Consider the following 18507-nt stretch of genomic DNA (forward strand, 5'->3'; position numbering starts at 1 on the left):
AATTGCAAGATAAGCGTGATGATATTGTAGCTCACCCGTTAAATATTTTGGGTATCAGCTACTTACATGTAATTATATAAACAGTTGATAAAGTGACAGTCGCATAGTTTGCTGACGCATATTTTATCACGGATCTACATATGTGTAGACAAAATTGCGTGTAGCAGTAACAACCTTCATTTGAAAATATCTCGATTATATATATAAAAAGTACAAAACCATTATAATATATTTAACAATTATGGAAATTGCGATTTCGTCTTAATTTAAAATCAGTATTGCAGATATCGTTAATTTTTCAGATTTTTCAAGAAAAAAATTTTCTTATGTAATTTTTAGATTTATTAATTTTATGATATTAAAAAAAAATATTAAAAAAAAAAAAGAGAGAAGAAATTGCTGTAAATACCTGTGCTGAATATCAATAAAAAATTTATAATGAAAAACATGAGTCGTGGGTTTTTACGAATTATAAAATTAATTAAATTACTAGATAAATTATTTTTATAACGAGGAAAGAAAATATAAAAGGCGCATCGAAAAATTTATTCGATTAATAATTTTCTAAATATGAAATGTTGAAAATTGATCAATTAATATTTAACGATTCCAAATTTTTCATCTGTATCTATCCAGGCCAATTACTTTATACGACACGATACATAATCGCAAAATGGAAATAAAGTTATCAAAAAAATATACATTTATTTGCTTTTAATTCGCGTGAAAATATTTCAATTGAATTCTCCCCCCTTTCTCTCTCTCTCTCTCTCTCGTTTTCATTTAACATTCGAAACAAATATTCCTGTGAAGACAAGCTAATTTCGATTTTAATTGGCAGTAACTAAGTGTTAAAACGTGCACGATGAAAAACAATAAACTTGACAATGTAATTGATTCTTAGATAGGAATGATAATATAGCCAATAATATACGTATGTCATTGTTGGTTATATCGCGAGAAAAAGAATTTATTATTTAAAATTTGTCACAAATTGAGACAAATTATTCTGATATCCGGTAATGGTTTAAATAAAACATAATATTAAAGCCGATGGACGAGGTATGTTACTAACTATGTATTGTATTATTATATATTACAGTATATTGCTAAATTATATTAGACCATTTGCCAGAGGTTATTGACTTGTATTGGATATCTAGCTATTTTCATCTATGTGCATACAATATGTATATGTATAGATATACAATATATATATATATATATATATATATATAATATATATAATATATATAATTTGCGGTTAGCTCAGCGAATCAAGGGATCAATGGCTTCTAATTGGCTGTGAATTACGATCGCTATATTTAGAGAAATGGTTCTTTTAAAAATTCTGATTCTGATTGGCCCTTCCGATAAAATCTCAATTTTGAAACGACGTTGCTTTTAACTCTCAGAATTGTTGAAATTTGAAAAAAAAAAAAAAGAAAAAGAAATATTTAGTTTAATTCTATTTCGAAGAAAGAAAAAAATTTTTTACTTTGACTTTTTATTCGTAGTTATTAAAAAACTGGATAAGTTATTATTAAAATTATACAATTTTTAAGATACAATTTTTATAATTGTCAAAGTTTTTTGATAAAAAATAAGTTCTTCCATTGTTAACAAACTTAATAATTCTATTTAATTACATTTATTCTAGTTCATAAATAATTGGAAAAGAAAATTTTATTATTTTATCACTCACATAAATTCAACGTAAGGAAAAATATTTTATTACCTAGATTAACAATTTTTATAATAACATTTATCGAACCTTACATAAGCTTCTATAAATCCTATATCAGAAAAAAAGCTGTATTTTTCTTTAATTACGCTGTATTTTTTACCATTCCCTTAAATTGTTTTAATTGCACAGAAGCTTTCAAACAAAGCTCTCTTCGTTAAATTTTAAACTATATTAAACAACGATTCGTGTGACTTTACAAATTTCGTAAATTCCGCAAAATTATTTCAACTTTTAAATGTTTTCACAATTTGTTAAATCTAACGTATGACAAAGCCGTGTTTTATCTCATATCGCGTAAACCAGACAGATCTTTTGCAATCTTTGGAAATTGGATGACGACGTGAAAAACCTACTTTCATCGTTCCAATCGCGCAAAACGACTTCTCGGTGGATAATTGCCACTGCTGAGTCGTATCTCTCTCTCTCTCTTTCTCTCTCTCTCTCGAGAACTCTTGTTTCTTAGTAATCGCATAGCATCTCTATCGAAGCCACGTGGAGTTACGATTGTACATTGACACGGCTCACTCAGTTTCGATTGAATTTAATTGGCCAGGTCGCACGTTCGTTACGTCTAGGCTAACAGACGATCGTCGAAACTGTGTTTCACAGTGTTGCTTCGCGATTTCTGTGTCATTCCCTGTTTTCGAAAATTTTCTCGAACGGAAATGAGCGGACGAGTTTGTTAAATAAAGGGAATTTTCGATTCATGGAGGAGAAATCAAAGTGTAGGATTTAATCAGAAATATAGGTTAGGAGGATGATAGAGGGCTTAAAATGAAACGAAAATATGGAATAAAATTTTTTTTTAAGTAAGTCAAATTTTGGAAATTTTAAAAATAGTTAATTCTTATTCGGATAAATTTTTTTTCATTCCAAAATTTCTGCATATATGTTTAATTATTTTCTTTTTTTAAACAGGGATATGTAAAAATGTCGTTTCTTATTTCACTTAAGATATGAGTGATTTTAGTTTTTGTAATTTTAGATAAAGAGAATAGAACATAATGGTATGACAAAGATAGAACTGACATAAACTTCAATTATATTGATATACATTTATCTTAATATAACTTTGATATACTTTTCCTTTATTTATTTATTGAAGAGAATTTTTTACAAATAATAAGAAAAAAATATATATTCAATGTTCAAAAGTTATAGAAAATATTCCTATTTTTATTTTATAATAAAATGTTTTTTTTAACAGACTTTAATATTTCCTTTTTGTTATTTGTTTTATTAATATTGTATACAATATCGTATGATTATAAATATTTGAATTAAATTGATTAATTATTACATTAATAATAAATAAGATGTATAAATATTTTTTACTATACATTACGTTTAAAAAAATTGGAAATCAAAAGATTAATTCATTGATTTGTTGAATTATTGAATCAACATATATGATAATATAATTTATGCAAATATATATATATAATTTGATTAAATAAATAATTTGCAAATAAGAGTTTCCGGACAAGTGACAATTTAAAATAGTATATGTCACATCTCTCAAGGCACAAGAATTTAGACGAGTTAATATAAGTGTTCAGACGTGATTATATAATGACATGAGAGAACCCATAATGAAAGCAAATAGTAGGAATTTATATTGAATGCTCTCGATTTTATTAAAAAGATATTGTTGATAGGTCGACCACCGATCGTGGAACAATATTCTAATTGTAAGTGAGAATGGATCAAAGAGCGATATAACATACTTATGATACTCATATTCTTAATGAATCTATGGGTTATAAATATAATCTTGAAGATTTTGAACGCCGTAACTTCAGATTGATTTCTTATGACTAATTTTTTTTCCATTTAAATTTTTATTAACACGTTGCAATATTAAATTATGTAAGTGGGAGCATTTATATAAATGTAGCATTTGGAACCATGTCTGAAAAATTCAAATCCCTGAAGAGCGCATAAACTTTTCTAACCTTACTTAAAAATTAAACAACCTAGAAATAAAAGAAATTTAAAATATTTCACTATATCAGAATGAACAATAAAATAAAACGAATGACAAAAATGTGAAATTCTACTTGTTAAACTTAACCAAGAAAATTTTTTCTAAAAAAAAAACCATACAGAATTCTCTAACCTCAAATCAAAAATTAAAGAATCTATAAAACATAAAATATCTTGGTACAAAAATATGAATAATTTTTCATTTTTGAGAAAATTATGTATGAAACATTTTGATTAGGAAGATTTTTTTTTATATATCACGTACGATTTTATAAGAGCATTTATCACTTACCATTTGTTATATTGGATTTCCCTATATTGATTTATGATCAAGATATAAGTGTTTACATCATTCTGATAAAAACACACATTCTTATTTATTGAAGAATGATCCGCAATATGCACTTATAGAGAATAATGACGGTGTATACTCGAGCGATTTGCCTCGTGATGTCATCGAATGACGAAGCGGATTTACCTCGAACTATGTGTAGCTTATAGCACGGCTGCTTCGATCGTGCAGATTGCACGGTTTTGGCACGAATTCCAGAGCCGAGTTGGCTGTCTCTCTAAATCTCTTGCTTGCCAGCGAAAAAATATAAATTGTCGATTCATTGAACAAAGAAAGGAAAGGAAAGAAAGAAAGAAAGAAAGAAAGAAGCGAAAATTCAGAGGTAGAAATTGTAATCCCTTCGAGATAGTGATATGGAATTCGAGAAAATTAAATTAAGTCAGGACGTGCAAAAATTCGGTGTAACAAATGTCCTCTGCTCAGTTTCGAATCGTCGACGTTGGATCGAAGTTCTTAGCGTGCATGGAGAGAATTGTTTGTTGATTAAATTGTTATCTACCGTAGTGTTGTGTAATATAGATTATGTTCGAGATAATATGTAACGTTCTAATTCATTTGGAAGATTTAATAATCGCTGGGAATAAAGTGAAATATATTTGTCTGAATTTAAATTGGGGACGAATATAGGTTAACATCATAGAAATATATTTGACTCTCTCTTTTTTTATAATTTTTTTTTTTTGTTAAATTAATGGAAGTTGTAGACTCAATTATATATAGCGACAAAAGATACACAAAAGTTTATGCACAAAAATTTTAATCGAGGCTTGTTTAAATTACGAATAATTGAGGTTATAAGTAAAGAAGAAAAATGTGAGATAGAATTATCTCACTCTATTTTCTCTTCGCTTCATTGCGAATGAATTTCACTTATAATTTAATAGATAAGTTTCAGTCAATATTTGTTTTTGTTTCTAGAATCAATTCTCGAAAAGTGTTTCAAAAATATATTAATACGCTACGTAAGAAGATTTTAGGAAAAATTTTGTGTCAAATTTGATGAATTTTGAAAATGTTTTTTGTAAATTTAATATTTTAAATTAAAAATTGCGCGTTAATTTTAAATTGTGCATATTTTCAATTATTTTGTATTATAAGATAAATGTTCACGTATATGTAATTAGAGTACTAGGAATTAGAGTTCAAAGTTTATTAAAATTTAATTCATGGAAACGAAACGAAGTTTCATCGTGTATTAATAGTGTGTACGAATGTTTTTGCAATCTCTTCTCCGAATTAAGTAACACCATTTTGATTGTGTTTATCTAACCGGATGATGGTACGTAAAGATTGTTGGACTGATAAATGAATGAACGAGGAAGCGTAATTTGATTCTCGACAAAAAATTAATTTAGAAAAAGCATATTCAATCAAGATTTTTTTTATCTAAAATTTTTTTTTTTATCTTTCAACATATATTGAAATATTTCAAGTGTTACGTTTAAATTTGAGTTTTATGTTTAAAAAGTTCTACTTACTTTTTAGGAATCTAGATCTAATTTATTTATTTTTTTTTATTTTCACAAAGTATTTTTCAATGTTAGATACAAAAGATTTTAAATAATAATAACAGGAATATACAACAAAATTTACAAGGTTATGATAAAATTCATCGATTAATTTCAAGATTAATTTGCATAAATAATTATTTTAAACAGATCTACTAATCTAATAAACAGATTCATCTAAGTATATCCAATACATAATATACAAAATTATAATATAACGACAGAACTTATTAAAAATTCTCTTAGAAGAACGAATTACAAATATTCGAATTTTAAATTAAAAAAGCATTTTTATATTCGACGATTTTGATTTACTTGTTGTTTAAATTTATTAAATTTTTATAAAAATAGTATTTATATCCTACATAATGTGAAACGATATATAAACAAATGTAACAATGTAACAAAATTTATTAAAATAAACTTTCCTAAACAAGAATGAATTAAGATAAAGTGTAATCAAGATAAAAAAAAAAAAATATTTTTACGATATTTTGTTCCCTTAACCCTGACGGTTACCACTCATTTGATTAAAATTAAATAGCGCAGGACGATATGTAATTTTTCATCGGTCAGGAGATCGAACGGTTCGTTTTTGGCATGAGTTTCGAAGCCAACAACAAGCGTTCCTCTAAATCTCCTCGACTCGACGCGGTCGAAATAAAAATAAAAATAAAAAAAAAAAAAAAAACCTCGGCAAAGAGTAAACAAAACTTTAATGGAAACGTAACGTATATGTATATATATGCATGTTCCCGATCGATAGGAAGCCAATATGATTTCAATTTCAAAGGAAACGTAATTAACGAACGTAATTAAGGCATCGTAACAGGGAATGTGATTAATAATGGCGGGAATTTAACCTGTTTTTCCGTGATAATTATCGGTTTCTATCATTTTACTCGAAACATGTAAACCGACGTGTATCGATTTATTAATCATTATGATTTTTTATTTCTTAGAGGATATATCAGTACATAAAAGGACGTATATTTTTTTATTTTTTTTTTATTTTAACACAATCCTTTGTAACTCTTTTCCAATTCCGCCAATTTTTAAATGAAAATTCGCTGTATACAAAAATCTTAATGCAAAAGGTTTTAAAAATTCGATTTTCAAATGGATAGAATATTTTAAAAAAAAAATAGTGTCGAGTTTCATTTGGAATTATTGAAGATTCGTGTTTTTATTTATTTTTTTTTTTTTTTTTACAATATATAAAACGCCGATATAAAAAGAATATTTCTCATGATTAACGGACAAATGGATCAAAGAAAGAAAAAATTTTAATGCCCCAGATATTTTATACGAATAGTTTATAAAAATTTTGTTATAAAAAGAAAAATTTTTATTTGGAATTTTATAAAAGAATAAAAGAAAATTTTCATATCGCAGAAACGTGGATAAATATAAGGGAAAAGATGGTAAAAATGAAGATGAATAAGATAATTGAATAAAATCGAATTAATCTTTTTAAAGAAATGCATGGCTCTAATTATTATTATTTGTATTTATATAATTGTTAGAGAAATCGAATAAAAAATTTTCTTTCAAATACTTTTTTTTTTCGTCCTCAATAGCTGACAATATTACTTTTGAAATTGACTAAACGGGACTTTCTTTTACCATTTTGATGTATGTATATATAACGGGAAAATAATATTATACGACAATTGACCTCCAATGATTCTGAGAAAAAATATCAGAAAATTAATATGTATTAGCACATATGTAGAAAGCAACGTTTAACCTAAAACACAAACTTGACACTCGCGGAGAAATGCGAATGAATCACTAATTTTCTTCTATTTTATTTTCAAGGTCATCGACATGCAAAAAATCTTCTTCAATTTTATTTCTTTCATTATACATTATAACAAAATGATTAATATTTTCATTAAAATTTAAGATTCACTTTATTTCCTTTTTTTTTTCAGAGATCGGAAAAGAATTTTTCAATTATCTTTTCTCTATTGTACGTCATAATAAAATAAAAAGTAACGAAGAGTTACTATAAAGAAACAAAGAATTCCATATAAATTTATGAAGAGATAGATCATCAATAAATTGACTAATTTTTTTTTTACGATTTATTAATCGTTAAAAAAACCTTAATAATCTTATTAAAATTAATTAAGCATTAATATTTGGAATTTTACTTATCTATATCGTACATTATTATTCAATTTTTTCAAAAATAATCAACTCAGGTGTAAAGATATACGATATCTAGAATAAAAATAAAATAAAAATATCTAAAGTATAGCATTTGCTCAATTATAGATAATTTTCTAGACAAAATATAGATTATCAGACATTTATGACGTATATTTTGCATATATTAACTTTACTTCGATTTAAACAATTTCGTTATGTATAGTAATTAACTGCCACACTTTCTATTTGTTTACTTATCTGGAGTTATTTTTACCGATTCTAGAAATTGAAGTTTTCTAAGCATATATGTTCCTTTGAACTTAAAGTATGACAACCAGTGACGCGATACTAGCGCCACGTGACTACTTAACTAGTAGTGTCCAATACATTTATATATTTACTCATTTACTTATACGTTTCTTTAATTATTTCTTACTTCTATGAACGTAAAATAAAAAAATAAAAGTAAATAAAATATAAAATAACATTGCGATGAAATAGTTATTAACAATTCTCAAAGAATTCTCATCGAATCTCTATTCGTATATTTATTCTAATCAATTTTATTAAAAAATATTAATTGTAACTTCCAAATTGCAAAAAAATTCTTTTGAACCGATATTACTAACGAAATTATATAATATAGTAAGTAAAACAGAAATCGTGTATATTGGGCAAATAGAAAAAAATTTCGTTGCAAAAGTAAAAGTACATACATATTGTGCAAATATTTTCCATCTCAAGTTATTTATACCGAAACTTTCTGTCTCGCAGCAGTTTCTCCTTCGAAATATAATTCGATCGATCGGCAGACGATAATCAGACGCGGCCGTGGAGCGGGGAAGGAAGTGATTCTCACCTGATCGGCCGCCTTATTTTTCGTGGCCAGCTGCTCGGTGGAACAGTGGTGCGCAACCATCGGGACCTGTTATGCGGTCCACGCTTGGAATGCGCCTCGTTACATCGCGGTGCGGTCTCACGTGCCGCGTGCGGTCCACCGCGTGCAGTCGCGCGGCCTCTTGCGCGAACCTCGAAAATTTAAAGCTTCTCAGGAATTTTGCGTTCTGACGATTCGCCTAGGTGGCGCCGCGGTGCCTCGAGAGCCTCGGTTCGAGGAGCCTTGGCGTGCCTGTTCGTGCAAAAGGCGAGTAAGTTTCGGCCGACGTCCACTTACCGCCGATAACGATCGGTGAAACGATCTAATTTCACGTTGCGGCGATTATTTTTGCTTGAATCTGTGTTGGAGATACGAGAGACTCGAAACGACGTGTTGAAATTGGTCGATAATTAGACGTTTGGCCTCAACCATTTCGATAAAAATATTGGAATATGTTTCGAAGAATTTCTTACGTATAAATATTATGGTTGGATTCAATTTCTGTCGACGTGTTTACGAATAACTTTTGTTAAACTTGTTAGATTATTTGTTTTATTTCTTTCTTAGAAGAAGATTAATTTAAACGATAAAAAAGAAAATGGTGGATTATAAGTTAAGTTAGATTTGATTTGATATGATATTGTATGTTATGATATTGTATGTATTGATTCTTAAATAATAAAGGAGAAGAATTAGTGGATTAGTTAGATTGTAATTTAATTAAGAAGATAAAAAAATTAATGGACTATAAGGTGAGATAAATTATGGATTAATTCTTTTATTTATTAGATATGTTCATTTATCGAGGATAATAATTTCTAAAATGATCCTATTTGGTAGGATTATTTTTGTTTAAATCTGGAAGATTATAAAAATATGAAAACCAATTTTATTCTCTCTATTCACGAAGCTCATCGTGATAACGTATAGAATTATTTGTAATCTTTGATCAATGATAAAATATTTTTTCTATGGAACACAATAATTTCAATGAGATTACAATGAAATACAAAAGACTCGAAATATTAATATTAAAATAGTTTTGTAAACTTCGTAAATCCATTCGTTAAGTTCATCTATTACAAAATCTTATTACAATTGACGATGAATAAAATTGTCATCATCATTGCGATAAATTTATTATTTATAGATAAATTCATTTTATGATACTTGGTATTAAATTGAACATTTTTTAAAAATATATTTTTATTGAAAATTTATTTTATATTATATTATTTTTTCTTAAATAATATTATTTGGATAATGATATATTTTAAAGATAAAAATATATTAGATATATTATTGATTGATTTTACATTATTAGATATTATAGATTGATTTTATAAAAATTATAAAATATTACAGATAAAATAGTCGGAACATAATCTATATAATCTAAATTCAATATATTTTAATTTATACTATTATTGATTATTAATATTAATAATATGTATTATTAATGAAATATTTTTTATTAATAACTTTCTTAATTAGAATTTCCTGAAGAATAATTAGCAAAATAATTAAAATAATGAATAATTACAACATTTTTCAAAATCAAGATCGTTAAATTCCACTTCCTTAAATTTATAATTAAATTTAAAGATGTTTTTTTCCAAATGAAATGCTTTCTCTGTATAAAATTTTCAAAAGCCACTTTTCACTTTTTATTAAATATATACATATTTCACTTACGCTTGATTTTTAATCTAATTAAATCTTGATATATTTCTGAAAAACTTTAATTACTTTCTTTTCTTTTATTATTATCCGAACAATAATAATAAACATCATTCGAAAATAATTTAGTTTTCAATCTCTTTTTTTTTTTTTCGTGTCACTTGATTAAAAATCTTGGTCAAGAAATTTCTCTTTCGACAACAAAAAATATTTTTTCTATTCATTCTTTACAAAAAGGAGAGTAATTTTCTTATTGTCCGACGTCCACGTAAAAGAATAAAAAAAAAAGAAGAAGAAGAAACTGAGAACACTGTATACGTCTTCCACTTCTTCATCTCTCTGACTTCAGTTCTCCTTCCGGTGTTGCCCGTTGATCACCTCTTTCTCCTTCCATTCTCCTATAGACTGCTTTTTATTTTCCAACTGAACCGCTGCAATCTACCCATTTAACGAACTACCCAGTAACGCGATTCACCGCAATCTATGTGAACGAGAGAGAGAGAGAGAGAGAGAGAGAGAGAGAGAGAGAGAGAGAGAGAGAGAGAGAGAGAGAGAGAGAGAGAGAGAGAAACAGCGGTACGCAACTTGCATGGAATAACGATCCAGCTACTCTTCTAGGACCATGTGTTTTTACAAAATTGAAAATGAGATGCACGTTTATTTGCAAGCTTTGCCCTCGTTTCCATCATACAGAGTGATTTCGATTAAACGAGTATCCTAATATTCGAATGTTTTATTAAACTGTATATTCTATTATCCGAACTGTACGCTATATGTATATCTCGATGTAAGAGGAATCGAGGAAGCTTTATACTTGGTTGAAATTGAAGAGGTTAGGATTGAATAGAACAGATGTGGAGAATTTATATTTTAATAACGAAATAATAAAGAGTATATTGAAAGTGACAGCGAAGATGTGCCTTCTCACTTTGAAACGTTAGAAAAAAAGTCTTGATGGAATGCAATTTTATTCAGTTTTGTCTATTAAAAAAATTTGTATGAATAAATGTGAGATTCTTAATTTTACAATAAATCGAAGAAAAGTGAATTTTTTTTATTGATTCAGATATTAGACATAAATAGCATTTTCGTTATAACATTTTTAAATAATTGAATATTAAATCTTATATTTTTCTTTGCTATATTTTTCTTGTATATTTTCCTTATATTGTAGAAAAACGTCATACAAGAAAAAATGGATAGAATTCTATATTTTTAATTTCAAAATTTTAAATATTTGAGAATGATAACTCGTTACATGGCTGAAATTAAATTGCTAATAATTATTTTCATGCTTCGAATCAATTTAATTTTACCAACAATAAATGCATCTTATAGAAATTCTAATATAATCGAATAGAATTTCAATTATAGAATATATTTCGATATATTTCTAATTTACTTTCATTAAATTTGTCATATTGCAATAGCACTATCCACATCTTCCAATCACTTATAACTTAATAAATGAGTTTCAATCGATATTTTTATATGTCAATTGTTGCTTCTAAAATCTCCTCTTCAAAGCTATTCTACGAGTATAATCGTACTGTGTATGCTAACAATGCAGTTATGCATTCACGTAGCCATCTAGTGACAATTATGTACATATCTCTCCTAGAACAATAGTTAATGGTAACTATGTTATTGACTGGCCTACATGTACGCGATGTAATTAATTTTTATTTAACAGGTGGAAAATTATTTACGATTAAAAAAAAGAAAAATAAAAAAAAGAGTTCGTATTATATCGAAAAATTTCCTTTTGTTGTGAAAATTGGAAAAATTCGAGTTAATTATAACCGGCTGATAAATCTTTTGCAGGAAGGCAGAACAGGAGCGATCACGCGATTCCGGGTCATTGGGTTTTACGTTTCCCGAATTCGAAGCTTTTAAATTTCGAAATCGTCGACAAGGTTACCGGAACTTGGCCACAAATGCAAACCTCGTTTCGTGAGACCAGTAAAAACCGTGCAAAATTCTCGATTAAAAATTTATTTTCACGTATATTTATACGTATAATCGCGTTAACTTACGTTTTCTTTAAATACGATTTCATTTTTCACGATAGACAGATAACCTTAAAAGTCCGTAAAATTTATAAATATAACGTTTTATTTTTAAAAATAAGGTTAGGTGGAAATTAAGAAAAGAAGTGTAAAAAAATCTTCTAAATATAAAATATATTTGTATATATTTGCTATAGTATTTGTGGATATTTTCGAAATTTAGATTTTTAATAACACAAAAATAAAATTCGAATATTTTAATAGAATTAAATTATTATTGCTTCGAATATTCTAAGTCTGTTTGTGCATTGTATATTCACGCGGATTTTTTTATGTTCAAATTTTCTATAAATTCATAAATTTCAGCAGTTTAATTACATACCACAATGAATCTTTATTTTTTTAAAATAATTTCATTCGTGATAGACGATAAATCATTTCCATTTATCGTATTTTCATGCAGTTATATTAAAATTAAATACACTCTAAAAAAAAAAAAAAAAAAAATAATTGCAAATAAAAATAACTAATAATAAATCATTTCCATTTATACAGAATCTCTGTATTCATCTGACCTTATATTTGTCAAATCCAATATTCGTCACATTTTTTTTTTTTAACAAGAAAAAAATGCTTTGATATTTGCCCAAAAATCCAATATTCGTCACCAAAATTTTTTTCATTCCACGATTCACTTCCCACTATCAAAGCTTTTTAATAAAAATTAAATTTCTGCTTAAAATTTTATTCTCGAGATTATTTCTGACCTCGCTAACCATTTCTTTCGTCGATCTTTTTTCTTTTAATTCCTCTAATCATTATTCTTATTCATTACACCAATAGAATTGTATCGAAATGAAACGCGTCTTAAGAATAATTCTCGCCTTAAAAAAAAAAAAAAAAAGTCACTCTTCCGACCAACTTTGAAGATCTCGATCCCACGGATTGGGAATCCATAATGCCTCGCCATTAATCCCATAAATTGAAGTCGTTTTATTTTCTCGAACGTGCACCAAGATATAATCGCTACGAGCCAGCCAATCAACGTAATAGTTGGTTCGTTAAGGTGTCCTCTTGCGAACCTTGAGCAAATTTCACCTTTTTTTCCCCCTCCCCCTCCCTCGTTACCGCCAGTTACCAGTATTTTTATAATCTCTCCTCGAACACCCTTCAACCAGATCGTATCGGAGGACAGAGAGCGAGTTTAAATTAAATTTCGACCGAGAGACGTGTCTGGAAAGCGGACGCTCATTCGAAACAGTGTACACTTTCAGGTTAAGAAGGAGTGGGTCGAAGGAGGGATGGATGGACCCTTTAAAGTTTTCTCTGTCATAACTCGTCGTTGAGAATGATCCGTCGAGGAGGACTTTGTTAACGAAAAATGGTGATTAACCTTTATTAGGAGAATCTTTCAGAGAATTAGGATAATTCGAGGTTGTAGGGAGAAGGGAGGGGGGGGGGGGGGGTGGAAAAGAAGTCTTTAGGAGGGATTGGACGGGAAGTTGATTTCGCGGATTTTACTTTATTAGAGAAATTACTTTTGTTGCTTTGGGCTCAACAATGCGGATTTGCAAGCTTGTTAAAAGTCGGAGAGAACTTTTACCTTTGTGCTCTGTGAAATGTTTATCCGATTCCTTGGTGTTAGGCCCTGGTTGCTTTTGCTGAGTTTGTCAACATTGTTGTGTATTTTTTATTTTTTCATATTTTTATTTATAATATCATTCTAATTGTGGTGTACAATTAACAGACATTTTTCTTTAAGCTTGGTTCAAATTCTATTTTGATGACTTTAAATGAATGTTGTATATATATATATGTTGGAACATTTGAATTTTTCAAATAGAAATACAAGTTTATCTTCTTATCTTCTCTCTGCGTTTAAGTTTTTATCGATTACGTGGAATTAAAAAATAAAGATTTGTTTCTTTTAAATATTATAATACGTACTTGATTTTGGATGTTTTATATTCTTTTTTTTTTTCTTTTTTCGCGTATTACATGCATTCTGTAATTTTTTGTACAATTTAAATTTTGCATAAATGCACGAACTTGTGCAGTCTGCTCATTATTTTACTTCTATATCAGGATTGCTGGAAAAAGTTGGGAGAGAAAATGAAGGAAAATAGTTGTGGTGGTAGAACTTAAAAATGAAACTTTGGAAAAGTAGAGAAAATAACAGGTGTTCTATTGTATTGCATTGTTTGCCATGAATATAAGGATAAAGCCTTTTCTTGCAGGATTGAAACTCGAAACGGAAGAAAAAAGTTGCTTTCGGCCATTTTAATATGCTAAAAAAAAAAAATGTGGTGCACTCTATAGACACAGTTACATTTCCACAGTAAGGATTAGGAAAAGCTTTTCTGTTATAATTGTGAATAATTAAAAAATTAAAAATATCAATATCCAAAAATTAACTTATTATAATATAAAAAAATGAAGCACATGCAAAACACAAGTTTTTACAATAAAGAGCACCAAATTGTTCTTATCTAAACCAAATCAATGCTAATAATTATATTTATATGTAGTGAATACAGTTTCTAAAAATGAATAAATATAGAAAAATATAGAAAGAAAACCAGAAAATTAACTTATTGCAAAATAAAACTCACACATATAGAAATACATTTCCATAAGAAATGATTCTAACCTGTATATTCGCCTGTAGAGTGCACCACAGTCTTTATTCTAATCAAATGGTTACACTACTTTATACTACACTTTATACATTCTTTATATTCATCTTTATACCCTGTATTTTATCGTACAATGCAAATATTATTTTTAAATTTCTAATTCGATTTTTAAAATCCAGACCTATTCTTAATAGTGACACTTGCATGCCATTTTCAATGCTCTTTCTTGCGCCGTCCACACATCTCTTTCTGTCCTTATACTTTCGCAACTGACAGAAGGACAAAATACAATTTTTGAGAGCAAATTGTCGGAATTATGGGCCTCAAAGAAATGTTCGTTAGGGATAGACTCGAACAATATACACTTCCTTTAGGCACGTAAAGTCTACGTTAAATCAACGTCGGCGCACAGTTAAGGATAACTTCGCTCGTTTATAATCATTTTACGGCTACTTTGGAAATTTATGGCTGCTCCTTAAAAGGAGACTCGTTACAGCCTCCTCCTGCACGCGTATAAACGTTATCGCAATATTAAGGGGGGCTTTTCACTGGTGTTCGCGATGCAGAGTCCAACTAGTCCGGCGATGTGCATCGCGATTAAAATGTGCACGATTAATTTCACCACGGAACGGTCGAGTAATGGGTAATAAAAGAAATAAGGTTAGTTAAAAGGTTATCGTGGAACGTAGATTTCTGTGTCGGATTTGGCCACGGTTTTATTCGAAATAAAATTAACGATTTATGAATGAATCGATAATATTCTATTTATTTTTTTCTTTACGAATAATTTAAGTAAATAATTTTTATCAACGTATAATCAATATTATTCTACTACTAATAATTAATTTTTATTTTAAACACCTGAAATTATATAAACTATTAAAAATTGAATCTTTTTTTCTCTTTTATCTTTATCTTTCGTCCTTAAATAATTGATGCAAATGTAAAAGAAGCTCGTGAAATTTGAAAATATTTCTTTAATCAAGGGGGAGATTACCACGTCGCAGAGAGATATGCAAAAATTTCGAATCTTCCTCGAATAAACGAGCGAGGAGAAAGTTTCGCATGCAGAAGATTCGAAGATCCACCTATTGCACGGATAGTGGAATGCTTAACGAGATAGAGTCGTCCAGCTGACACACCAGCTCAATTGGATCCGCGACGCGGAAGAGTAACGTCCAGGTAACAGGATGCGAAACCGGTCGAAACGAGCTGGACCAGTGACTGGCCGTCGTGCACGGGGTCACGCGTTATTTTCCAATTTGGAAACGTCGACCAACTCTCCGCCTCCATTGATCTCCCTGGACGAGAACCTGTTCCAGCCACGACACGAGCGTACGCCTCGTCTCGTCTCCAATAAATCGTTCGGCTCTGTCCGTCCGCTGGACGAAAGAAGACCTAACCTAGAAATAGTCTGAAACGTTCCTCTTGTTGTTTTCATTAACTTATCGATGTTGATTGATCGCAAGTTTTTTTCGCTCCTGGAACCATTGAGACACACAGGTTACTCTTTGAGGTTAGGTTGACATTTAGGCTCCTTTAACTGGATTTTATTAATTTAATTTTAATCTTGTAAGTGGAAAATTATATCTTTCTTCTATTTAAAATTTGTGACACTGATGTTTTTGATTGACAGTAATTTAATCGTATCACGATGAATTTTTTTCCAAATATAAGATTCACAGTTTATCGATGAATATCTAAATATTTCAAAAAAAAAAAAAAAAGAATGAAAGGCAAAATTAGAATAATCATTGTTAAAGTTAAAACGTAAATAATTCATATTTTATAATTTCATATTTCATAATGTAATAAAGTGTATAACTTTTAATCAGTTTTTAATTACGTTATAATTAGATATTCTCTATCCAAGGTGCCAGTTTGCTTATTTCTCGTCACTTAACTTTCTTTGCAAAACTTAAAGTCGAAGATTAGAAATTATTCCAGTTTGTGGCCGTTAAAATTCAATTAAATAATAGGAGTTCGTAATTTTATTTTGCTGATTTTGTGTATTTCTCGTCACTTCTTTGCAACTATTGAACTTAAAAGTTAAAAATCACTCTTATGATCGTCGAACATTTATAAATACAAGTTATAATTTCCTATACTCAATTATTTAGTATTTTCTCCTTCGAAAAAATTTTAAAAAATTTCAATTATTCCCACGATTCGCGATATCCTGTCCCGACAAATGAATCCATCTCCCGGAAAAAATTGTCCTTTTGACTGCCGCGGTGGCCTCTTTGTCCGCAAACCTTCCGCACCGTTCCTCCTATGTTTTGTCAGACCTGATACGTGGATCGGCGCTGATCCGTGCTGACAAAGAGCCCTTCCCAGTGTAAAAACAAAAGCAGCAGCCCCGTGGCGCACAAGTGGATAGTGCTCGCGCAAATGGCAGCTTTCGTCACGCGAAAACGAGCAAGATAATGCCGATAGCACGCCACCGATACAACGCCACCTCGTTTAAACGTAAATTGCTGCCGTTTCGTTATCCATTTCCATTGTCCGACTGGCTTCCTGCTTTCTCTTCTTTACCGACAGCGCAGTCACGATTCTCCTCGATTACCAACCCATCATGGCGGCCAAAGACGTTGACGGAAAAGTCGGAGAAAGCTATTGGCTATTGTTCGACGTTTCAACGAAAAACCGATAGGGCCATTACTCTTTCGTCTCGTGACTTGGTCGTCTTTACCGTCTTTACTCTTTCGTCCTAAATCACCGCGACTAAACGCGAAACGAGGATGCAAAGGAGAGGAGACGTGTGGCTGCACGGTTATCGCCGAGTCTTGACTCGCGCAGGCCAGTGATAAATCATCGTCGTGAAGAGAATTTCGATCGTGGCACGTGCTGCCGGGTGGAAAGGATTTATATGAGTGTGCGTGCCGCGTAACGGCGAGACAGATTTGGTCAATCGTGAAAAAAAGAAAGAAAAAAGAAGAGGAAAGAAAAGAAAAGAAGGGAAGAGAAATGGTTTTAAATCAAAAAAGAAACGACTGGTGACCGGCAATTGACCGCGTCGATGTAAGGCGGTGACTATAAATCGAACGAATTGACATTGTCGAGGCGAAAAAGCTTCGTTTCTCGAAGCTACGTTCCTTTTAAAATGGAGACAAGATTTCTGAGAAATTTATGGATTGAGAAATTTCTGATTTATTTATTTATTTAATCTGAAAAGAAGTTAATCCCTTTTCCATAATTTAATTTTTCTTCTCTCAGAAAAGAATCTTAAAAAATGAAATTTTGAAATAAATTTGAAGTGAAGATTTAAACGAAGTATAGTGAGAAATAATCAATTGTTGCGTTAAATTTTAGATCAATAAACACTTATTATTTAAATTTATTTATTCACAAGTCAATTAATATAAGTTGCATTCTTTGAAAATGATTTATTTATTTGTAGAATTTATTGTTTGAATTTTCAGTTGACATCAATTAAGTCAATATTAAACTCTTGAAGTAGTTAATTAACTTGTTTACTCGAAACTTTAAATAATAAAGAAATTCTTGAATTATGTACATCATTTTCAGAAAATAAATACGTTGTATTTAGCTTCT

General features: G+C 29.3%; 2 long non-coding RNA genes across 2 annotated transcripts in view; one reads left to right on the forward strand and one right to left on the reverse strand.

Annotated features, from left to right (window-relative positions):
• Window positions 1–18507, forward strand: part of LOC133667470 (uncharacterized) — a 101138-nt gene that overhangs the window by 13077 nt on the left and 69554 nt on the right. The window lies entirely within an intron of this gene.
• LOC133667472 (uncharacterized) lies at window positions 1712–8214 on the reverse strand. The gene is made up of 2 exons (XR_009833022.1): window positions 4026–8214; window positions 1712–3723 (listed from the first exon to the last, which is right to left on the reverse strand). It is a non-coding gene; the product is annotated as an uncharacterized LOC133667472 (long non-coding RNA).

The sequence above is a fragment of the Apis cerana genome, linkage group LG16 (assembly GCF_029169275.1).
Source record: "Apis cerana isolate GH-2021 linkage group LG16, AcerK_1.0, whole genome shotgun sequence".
In the NCBI taxonomy this organism is placed as follows: Eukaryota; Metazoa; Arthropoda; class Insecta; order Hymenoptera; family Apidae; genus Apis; species Apis cerana.